The following is a 10659-nucleotide window of genomic DNA, read 5'->3' as shown; positions in this document are numbered from 1 at the left end:
AGGCAGTTGGGTGCACGTGGTGGTTCCATGGTGTAATGGTTAGCACTCTGGACTCTGAATCCAGCGATCCGAGTTCAAATCTCGGTGGAACCTGTATACCTGAAGCTTTTATTTATTCACTACGTGAATGTCAAAGTACCTTATCTATGACTTTGAACTAAGTAGGGAGGGAGTTTCCTAAAATTTAATCTTTGTCTAAAGACCTCAGTGATTTGCCTTTTTAATCCTTTACTTTGTATCACCTAGGTGTCTCCTCAACTGCTTCTTCACTTCTTTTAACATGGGCCCTCTTCCTCAAACCGTATTTGAAAAGGGTGGATAAAACTCGATTCCTTTTGCTAGATTTTTCGACCCCCAACTTCATTCAAGGTCAAGTGCTTTTCACTCTCTCCTTTTTATTTCCAGATGAGATTCAGAGATTTTCGCCCATCCTCCTCATCAAGATTTATCAAGAACTTCTTGAACTGCATTTTCATCCTCTAAGCCAGCGATTTTCAGTGTGCTGCAAGAATTTTTAAAATATATACCTGACTATTTAGTTAAGGGCACTGACCTCTTTTCCCTTAGATTGTCATATTTAAAAATGACAACAGCCAACACAACAATAGTTGTGGGGTGTGAACGAATCAAAATTATACCTATTTTTTGTCATATTGGTATAATACATATATTTCTTTGGCATGCCGCAGAATTTTAGTAATTAGTTTACGTGTGCCATGAGATGAAAAAGGTTGAAAATTGCTGCTCTAAGCTAAATCATTTACATAATTATTTTATTTAACACAGAGCAAAGATGACAATTGCCATTTTAGTAGAAATGTGCATACTAAGATCACACAGCAGGGCCTCTCTGTATTTAAAGAGTGTTGTTATTCCAAAAAGCTTTTCCCATTTATTGCCACCCCCATCACCTATATGCCGACCTTCAGTTTAGACTTCTGAGCAAGGGTCCCTGTAATAAGCAGAATGATGACTCCCCAAAGATGTCCATTTCCCAATCTTGGGAACTGTGACATTGTTACATTGGTGGCAAATCAAAAAGGAATTAAGGTTGCAAATCAATTGATTTTAAAAGGTGGAAATTATCCTCATTCTCCAGGTGGGCCTACTGTTGTTACAAGAGTTCTTAAAGTGGAAAAGGGAGGCAGAGGAAGTCAGAGTGATGTGTGAGAAGGCCTTGAGAAAAATAATAAACAGAGCCACTTCAAAACGGAGTCAGAGCTGTCATCCCAGAGGAACTGCCTTGCATGCCTTACTCCTCAAACCTTTGGGGTGTGGAAACTGGATAAAATAACCCTCGAGGGGGCCTAAAGCAACATTGTGCTCAAAACAACTCTTTGCAAAGCTAACAAGATAGCAGACATGAACGACTGAAAATTAAAGATATTCTTTAGAATTAGTATCACTATGTTAGTATTTCTGCACTATAGGCATTACTTCCTTCTGTTCATATAATTATTCCCCCTCCCTTTCTCATAAATATTCCTTGCTTTCACCTCCTAATCAAAACCCTATTTGGGTTTCTTTCTGAATCAGCCCTTCCCCAATAGCTGTTCTTTTGGACCTCAAATAAAGGCTTGTTTCCTCTCACTTTGGCTTTTTCTTTTTAGTTTAACAGCATTGTTAAACAAAAAAGAAAAGAAAAGAAAAGAAAGAAACAACAGGCCAAAATGAAGTGATCTCACCAACCCAAAACTTAATAACTAACCCAATTTCAGTTTCTGCCTCTCCCAGGAGTAATATTTTAAACCAATCAGTCTGGAATATCCTGATCAATACTAGTGAGGAAGGTAATCTTCATGATAAAACCAGTGCCGTTTTCTTCTCCCAAAAGAACATGAGCCCTGGCCAATGTGGCTCAGGGGATGCTGTGCCAGCCTGTTTGATTCCCAGTCAGAGCACAACCTGGGTTGTAGGCCAGGTCCCTGGTTGGGGGGGTGTGAGAGGCAACCAATGGATGTATCTCTCACACATCTCTCCTTCTCTTTCTCCCTTCCTTTCCTTCTCTCTAACAATAAATAACAACCTTAAAAAAAATAAAAATGTGAGGTGGCTGTAAAATAATCCTTTTTTTTCTTTTGTTAACCCCTTCTATAGAGCTCGCCTTAGAGCTCCCTTCTGGTTGCTAGATGAGATGCTGCCTGATTCATGAGTAGCTTTAAAAGGGCCAGTTAGATCTTCTAATCTACCCAGTTGAATTTTGTTAACAGTCTCAACGAGCACTTGTGGCTTTGAAGGTGGTAGGAGGGGACCAGGAGCCTAGGAATGCAAAGTCTTCTAGAAGATGGAAAAGGCAAGGAAATGGATTTTTCCGTAAGTTCCCCAGAAGGGTCACCACCCTCGATTTTAGCTCAGTGAGACCCACATCACCAAGTTTGTGGAACTTTGTTATAGCAGTGATAGACAACTAATACGGTATCATTTTCAGTGTTTTCTGTGACAGTATAGAGCAATAGAAGGTTTACCTAAGGCCTAGATACTGCCTGTGCAGGGGTGACCATTATCCTCATTAGAAAAGAAACACAATATTATTCAAGCACTACCTTTGGTACGACCGAAGTGCCCAAGCACAAATATTTGCACTACTGATTACATATCAGACACCGTCCTAGTACTACTCAGGTGGGTACACGAGGTGGGCACAAGAAGGATATCAACAACTACACGGTTCTAGAGAAGTAAATAACGAGAGTTCTGGTGATAAGTGCCACAGTTCGGAGAGACAGAGAATTAGAACTCCCTGGAGGAGGAGCAACTAGCATTGACCCCTGAAGGAAGAAGCGAGGAAGGAAACTCATTTTGGGAAATGAAGGAAATTTGACGATAAGAAAATGTCGAGCAAGGCCATTAATACCAGAAGAATAATTATAAACTTTTCCCCTTAAGTCATTGTTTTTCAATGTGTGGTTCTGAAATGGTCAGTAGCTGTTTCTCAAAAGAAAGATTGATTGGTCAAATAAATTGAGAACTACAGACTGCCCCTCCCTGCACCAACTTCCTTAGAAATTCCCTTATGTGGACAAAAAGGAGCCACATACTAAAGCTGACTATGTCAGGCCTTACACACTCAGAGACCTAAAGTAACCACATGGAATGATCTGAAATTAAACTTCCTAACTAAAAGTGAGTCATGGCAGGTAGCGATGTCCTAGGCCAGTATTTTTCTTGACAAAGGTCAATCTTGACCACCACTGAGCCTGTCTGTTGTCTTTTAGCATCTATGAAAACACACTGTCGGAATGTTAGGGTAAAATCCTTTTTCCAGACCCCTCAGGGCACAGCTGCTGCGCCAGAGCACACTGCTCAGATGTGCCTTCCAGAGAAAGCCTATTGTGAGAAATACAGTTGTTTGAGAGTCTCCAGCTGCCACGCCTCCAAGATCCACTGCGATGTTTATACTGAAGCCATGCTCCATCTGGACTATTCCCAACAATGACTGAGCACAGTGAGGGCAGTAGAGCTGAACCAGTACTGTCCAAAATAAGGCTCTTCTAATGCGCAGTCTTTGGTTTGGAACTCTCCATTGGCCTGGATGAGATTTTCTCATTGCATTAAGGTCTTAGGCTCTCTCTAACAAATCCCCCTTCCCTCTCTCTTTGTATAGATATTGAACCTAAATTGTGATCTGAGGGCCCTACTTCTTCCTTTCATCCTTCACAGGCATTTTTCTCAAATCCATCTCTTACACTTCCAATTCATTGGTGTCAGCTTCTGGAGGACCTGATCCTGAAACAGTCCCATTGGTCAAGTTTTCTATTCTTATGTTAACATTACACAGCTTTAATTATTAGACACAGGGTGGGTAAAAGTAGGTTTACAGTTGCATTGTGACATTCTTTTGAGTTAATAAAGCTATTGTAATCATCATAACCTGCATGTCTTTTCCCATACAAACAACTGTAAGCTTACTTTTGCCCACCCCTCTATTGATGTCTCATATGTGGTACTAAAACTGAACAAAGATAATGAAGTTTCAGCTGCCTGTCACCACAAAAGCCAAATTTGTGAGGCAGACACCCGTGCAACAGCAAAGAGGTTTTATTCAGGTGCGGCACAATCTGGGGGAATGGCAGACTCCTGTCTCAAAGCCCATCTCCTCAGCAAGGCCAGTGTCCAGAATTCCTGCTCCAATTTAAAGTAATGTCTTTTGGAGCCTGCAGGTGGCTGCTAAAAGGTCAGTGACTCCATCCAGGTAGCTTAGTTTGTTCCCAGCTGCCATTCATTTCAGGCCACCTCCTGGAACCTGCTTGTGGAGCCTATACGGCCATGGGCCGTGTGGCTGCCTAGGCCACATGGTCATGGTTTCCAAGGCAAGAATACATGGGCCAGTGCATCACCAGGTGGTCAAGAGAGAGAAAGAGGCTCCCTCCTAGAGGCCATGGGCAACATGGATGCTAAAGCCACTTGGCCCATGGAGAAAACAGGCAAATGCACCACGCAAGTACATGCGGCAAACAAGTGAACCACAAGACAGAGCTCTTTGATCCCCAGGATTATATCCACTTAGGTGTGAGACAGGCCACATGTTTTCTCAAAATGACCAATCAACTTCCCAAACTTTTACACACTTTGGGTGCGTCCACCTCCCAACCAATCCCTTATTTCCCCAGGCTAGACTGACAGGCCTCTTTGGTCAAACACCACCCCAGCACCATTTTGACTTCTATGGTGCATGTGCCAGCCTTACCCCTGGTCCCACCCCCAGTTAGGTACTGGGAAGGGGAGAGAGCTTTTTCCTATCTTATCTCACTCGCTTTCTGCACACTCAGTCTAAGAACCTCCCCCTGCCACTATCTTGGCTGACTGGGGAGACTCCCTGATGCTCCAACTGACTGTTTACCAGGTAACAGTACTAAATTAATAAATATTTGTATAGTGCTTAGACTAGTGTCTGGCATATAATAAGAACCATATGTATTTGATAAATAAAAATCAATATGGCAATTCCATTCACAGTTTTTTCTTTCTAAATTTTGACTATTTTTAAGGACTTTTGTTTCCAGATAAACATTAAAGCAAATATATTAAGTTCCAAAAAGCTTCACATTGTGCTAATTACTAATTATTAAAAATAACTTTTTTTAAGAAATAAAATAAATCGCCAAAAGGCAGAAACAATACAAGGTACATCACAGATGAATGGATTAAAAAATGTGGTACATACATACAATGGAATATCAGTCAGCCTTATAAAGGAATGAAATTCTGATACAGAGACTTCTAGTCAAGATGGCAGTATAGGCAGACACAGCTTGCCTCTTTGCACAACCACAGTAAAATTACAACTAAAACATAGGACAACCATTGCTCAGAACAAACAGAAATTGAGTTGAATGGAAGTCTGACAACTATGGAATCAAAGAAACCACATCCATCCAGACTGGTAGGAGGGGCACAGATGCAGAACAGACTGGTCTCACATTCACATGTGGTGGACAAAAATTTAGGAGGGATATATCAGTAGCAAGGAGTCCCAACCCCACACCAGGACTCCCAGCCCAAGGTTCCAGTGCCAGGAAGATAAGTTTCTACAACTTCTGGCTGCAAAAACCAGCAGGGATTAGGTCAGTGGAGGAAATTTCTGGAGCTCCAAGCAGTTCCTCTTATAGACCCCCACACAGACTCACTTACTCAGACTTACTTCGTCTGGTTTCTGGAGCCAAAGTGGTGACTTGAGGGTACCCAGTGGCATGCAAGGGGAGGCTGAGGTGTCTGGTATCAAGATGCATAGAGGCCATTGTCCCTTTTCTGGGCCCTCCCTCCAAAGATCCAGTGGACTGGTGCCAAAACTAAGATTCCATCAACCTGGCTAACACTGTCTGATCTGTCTTATAGATAGATCTCTAGAGACTCTGCCCCATCTAACTTACAGGCCCACCCAAGCTGCTTTCCCATATGAATGGCTGGTCTTAGCTCATGCTTCACAACTTCCTAAATCCTCACAGACAACCAGCAGCTGGACTCAGTGAACCCCAGGCCCAGAACTAGCAGCCTAGATTCACAGCTTGGCTTAGTGGAGAATCTCCAAGCCCAGCACAAGTAGCAGCCATCTCAGACTGCTTTATAGCTCAGGCAGAGTGGTCCCGGGAAAAACACAGGTAGGGGCTGACCTTGGTATGCACCACCTCAGAAATGCCAGGGCCAGCACACCCAGTGGACAGCTAGAGACCATGTCAAAGTACCACCACCCTGCCCCTGCACACCTGATCCTCCACGGAGGCTGGAGGTTGGTGGTCAGTGGTCACAGCCAATCCTTGCAGCCAACTGGCCTGGGTAAATTCTTCCCATTGACCTGCCAACAGCAACCAAAGCTCAACTACGTGAGGAGGGTTTACTCAGCCCATACAAAGGGTGCACCTCAAGTACCCAGCTTGAGTGGTAGGGGAGGCTGTGCCATAGGACCCTATAGGACACCTACTACATTAGGCCATGCTACCAACACACAGAGTCAAAGCAACTCTACCTAATGCATAGAAACAAACAGGGAGGCTGCCAAAATGAAGAAACAAAGAAACATGGCCCAAATGAAAGAACAGATCAAAACTCTAGAAAAAGAACTAAATAAACTGGAGGTAAGCAATCTGTCATATGAAGAGTTCAAAACACTAGTTTTAAGGATGTTCAAAGAATTTAGTGAAGACCTTAGCAGCATTAAGATGATCCAGTCAGAAATAAAGGATATAGTATTTGAAATAAAGAACAATTTACAGGAAACAACAGTAGAGTGGATGAAGCCAAGAATCAAATCAATGATTTGGAACATAAGGAAGCAAAAACAACTGATCAAAACAACAAGAAGAAAAGAGAATCCAAAAAATTAGGATTCTCAAAAATGAAGATTCTAAAAAAAAATAGTATAGGCAGCCTATGGGACAACTTTAAGCAATCCAACTTTCACTTCATGGGGTGCCAGACGGAGATGAGAAAGAGCAAGAAATCGGAAATCTATTTGAAAAAATAAGGAAAGAAAGCTTCCCTAAATCGGTGAAGAAAACAGATTTGCGAGCCCAGCAAGCACAGAGTCCCAAACGAGACAGACACAAAAAGGCCCACTTCAAAAAATGCCAAAGGTTAAAGATAAAAAGATGGGAGGGTGGGTATGGGAAAATGGGTGACAGGTGAGAGGACGAAGAAGTACAAGTAGGTAGTTCCAGAATAGCCAAGGGGATGTAAAGTACAGTATAGGAAAGGGAGTAGCCTAAGAACCTATACACATGACTCATGGATATAAATATGAGTTGGGGGAAGGCCTGAAGGAGTGGGGGGTGCTGGGTGGAGGGGGCAAAGGGGGAAAATCAGGACAACTGTAATAGCATAAACAATAAAATATAATAAAAAAAGAAATTCTAATACATGCTACAACATGGGTGAATCTTGAAAACATTCTGCTAAGTGAAATAAACCTGGCACAAAAGGGCAGCTATTGTATGAGTCCCCTTATATAAGGTACCTAGGATGAGTAAATTCTTAGAGACAGAAAGTATAAAGGGAATGGAGAGCTATTATTGAATGGGTACAAAGCTTCCATTTGGAATGATGAAAACATTCTGCAGATGGACAGAGATGATAGTTGCACAACAATATGAATGAACTTTATGCCATTAAACCACTTAAAATGGTTAAAATGGTAAATTTTATGTTATGTGTATCTTAATGTAAACACAAAACTAAAAGAAACTGGATCTTAGTTTTTAAAACAGGAAACAGAAGGTCAGGATAAAAGACTAGATAATGGCACAAGACTGTCTTCCCAGGATCCCCATCATTCTGGGGCTGTTTGCCTGTTTCCTGAAGCCTCCTAGAATTTCTGTGGGCTGGCTTCCTTTCTAGATCAAAGTTAAACACGTTCACTTTCATTCACACTGGGCCCAGAAGCGACACCCACTATGGCCTCTGAAATTTCACCATTACCAAGTCATTGCTTTGGATAAGTACCGATTACCAGCCCCCACACTCCTATCCTGCACCTCTAGGTGTGTTTGTGAGTTTACTAGTCCTCCTGTAGGAGTGGATTGGCTTTGACATTGCGGGACCCCGTCAAGTCCTTACAGTTTCCCACATGCATGCTTAATTAAAAGAGAAGAAAAACCCAGGAGACCATGATTTTATTTCCTTGGGTGTTTATTTATGAAAAAGTAGGCCTTTTAATAATTAAAAAATAAAAATACCACAATACTAAATTGGTCGGGGTTAGCAAAAAGAAGATAAAAGTAACACTTTCAGATGCAGAGCCAAAGGTTAGAATAGAGGAATAATTACTGTATGACCCAGTCAATCCACTCCTAGGTATTTGTATGAAAGCATATATCCCTACAAAAACCTGTATATGAATGTTTGTAGCAGAATTATTCATAACAGGAAAAAAAAAACCCTGGAAATAGTTCAAATGTCCATCAACAGGTAATTAGATAAGCAAATTTTTATATATCCACACAATGGAATACTGCCCAACAATAAAAAGGAATGAAATACTGACACACACAGCAAAGTGCGTGAATCTCAAAATAATTATGCTGAGTGAAAGCCACCAGGAAAGAAGAATACATACTGTATGGATATATTTGCATAAAATTCCACAAAAATGCAAACTGACCTATAGTGACAGGAAGCACATCAGTGGTCTAGAGACAGAATGGAAAAGGGAGAGAGGAATGAAAAGGTGTGAGGGCACTTGCAGGGTTGATGGATATGTTTGTTATTCTGTTTGTTGTGATGTTTCACGAGTGTATGCATATATCAAAACGTGTCAAATTTCACACTTTGAATGTGCAGTTCATTTTTTTAAGAGCACAAAAGCAAGAGACAGAGAGCATAGCAGCATCAGACAAAAGGTCCTCCCTCATCTCCAATATTCCTTTTTTTCATTGCTCATAGCAATATTTTTAGTATATTTTATTGATTATGCTATTACAGTTGTCCCATTTTTTCTCCCCTTTATTTCCCTCCACCCTGTACTTGAATGCAAGATTGGAATACACAGATTAAAAAAAAAACACTGTGCGTGTTTAATGTGTGCACTGCTTTCACACACATTACTAAGCCACTCCATGTTTCCTTTACTGTATCTCTGAGTAGTGACCCTTTCCATCCCCACTGGTCCGGCCTAAATCCTCCCTCACCATTGCTAGGTTACAGCCTAGTTCTACCGTCAATCCAACGTGCAGGTGGCTGCCAGAATAACCTTGACAAAGGGCACCTCTAATCACATGACTCTTATTATCTGAGCCATCACTGGAAAATCTCTGTATCCACAACCATGTCTGAAAACAAAAGGCTATAAAACAAAATGTTAGCAATGGTTGTCTCTGGGGAGTAGGATTACAGGTGATTTTTTATTTTGCTCACCTGTTTTCTATATTTTGCAGTAGTTTTTTAAATGAAAAAATCCTTATCTGTTTTACTTCTTACAAAAGGAATGGATACTCACGGTAAAATATTCAAACTATATGAACAATATAAGAGTATAGCAAAATTGCAAAGCGAAGCTTATTTCCTTGGTGACACCAACACTGTGGCTGCCTCCCCGACACCCACCCCACCCCTGCCATCCAGGAAGCAGCCAGGCAGCTTGGGTGGGATTATCTGTACCCACAGCTTCAGGAGGAGGTTCTGGAATAGTCTAAACCAGTGGTTTTCAACCCTAGCCTCCAAACTCTGCTACTGTAACAAACATTTCATAACACTGCTTTACTATCCTGACTTGTAAAATCATTAGATTATATATTATAATATACAGTATCTCATATTATCACATAATGCTATAACTATAATCTATGGAGAAATAATAGGAAGATAGTTTATTTTTTTTCAACTGAGAAAATGGCATTTATTGATTCATATTTATTTATTTTTAAAATTTTATTTTAATCATTGTTCAAATACAGTTTTCTCCTTTTTACTCCCAGTCCAGCCCCCCCCCCAGAAGATAATTTATAAAATGATTTGTGCATGGGCACGATTATTATAGAAGTCATAATGAAGTGGTTAGATGCTTGGTGGAATCACCTTTCAGCAAACAGTTCTGAACACTGTGTTGCACACTGCTGTAGGTTTCCTGGGGCTACAGACAGAAATCCCCGCCTCCTGGAGCTTACATACTAACAGAGTGGTGAGATATAGAAAATGAACAATCAGCATAATATATCAGTAAATTATATATTATCTTAGAAGGTGCTAAGTGTTATTGGGGAGGGGGAAGTACAACAGGGTAAGGGCAAACCAGAGTTCAGAACAGTAGGGACGTGGGTAGTGGGCTGCAGCTTCAAAGAGAGTGGTCAAGGCAGGCCTCACTAGAAGGCAACATTTGAGTAAAAAATTGAAGGAGATTGGGGACTGAATCATGCAGATATATTTAGGGGGAAAGTATCTGGGCAGGTGGAATAGCCAGTGTGAAGGTCTTAAAGTGGAAGCTTGTCTGGTGAGTGTTGGGTGGTAAGTGTTGAGCACGGTGGACTGGATGGAGTGAGTAGCACTTGAAAAGGCAGTAGCATGCCGGTCTGCGAGATAACAGCCAGACCTCGCCGAGCCCTCACAGAACACTGTAATGCTTGTACTTGGAGTAAAATAGTGCAGCATTAGGAGGCTTTGAGCAAAAGAGTGTGGCATGATCTGACCTACATTTTAAAAGGAGAATCTGGCTGGTGTACTGAGGATAGATGG

The 10659-nt window shown here is 41.4% G+C and overlaps 1 non-coding gene across 1 annotated transcript; it reads left to right on the top strand.

Annotated features, from left to right (window-relative positions):
• The first annotated feature begins 21 nt into the window (after positions 1 to 21).
• TRNAQ-CUG lies at positions 22 to 93 on the top strand. Its single transcript has one exon. It is a non-coding gene; the product is annotated as a tRNA-Gln (tRNA).
• Positions 94 to 10659: the final 10566 nt, after the last annotated feature.

The sequence above is a fragment of the Phyllostomus discolor genome, chromosome 1, assembly GCF_004126475.2.
Source record: "Phyllostomus discolor isolate MPI-MPIP mPhyDis1 chromosome 1, mPhyDis1.pri.v3, whole genome shotgun sequence".
Taxonomy (NCBI): Eukaryota; Metazoa; Chordata; class Mammalia; order Chiroptera; family Phyllostomidae; genus Phyllostomus; species Phyllostomus discolor.
Note: the sequence above shows the minus strand (reverse complement) of the source record. Positions and strands in the feature narration are given on the sequence as shown.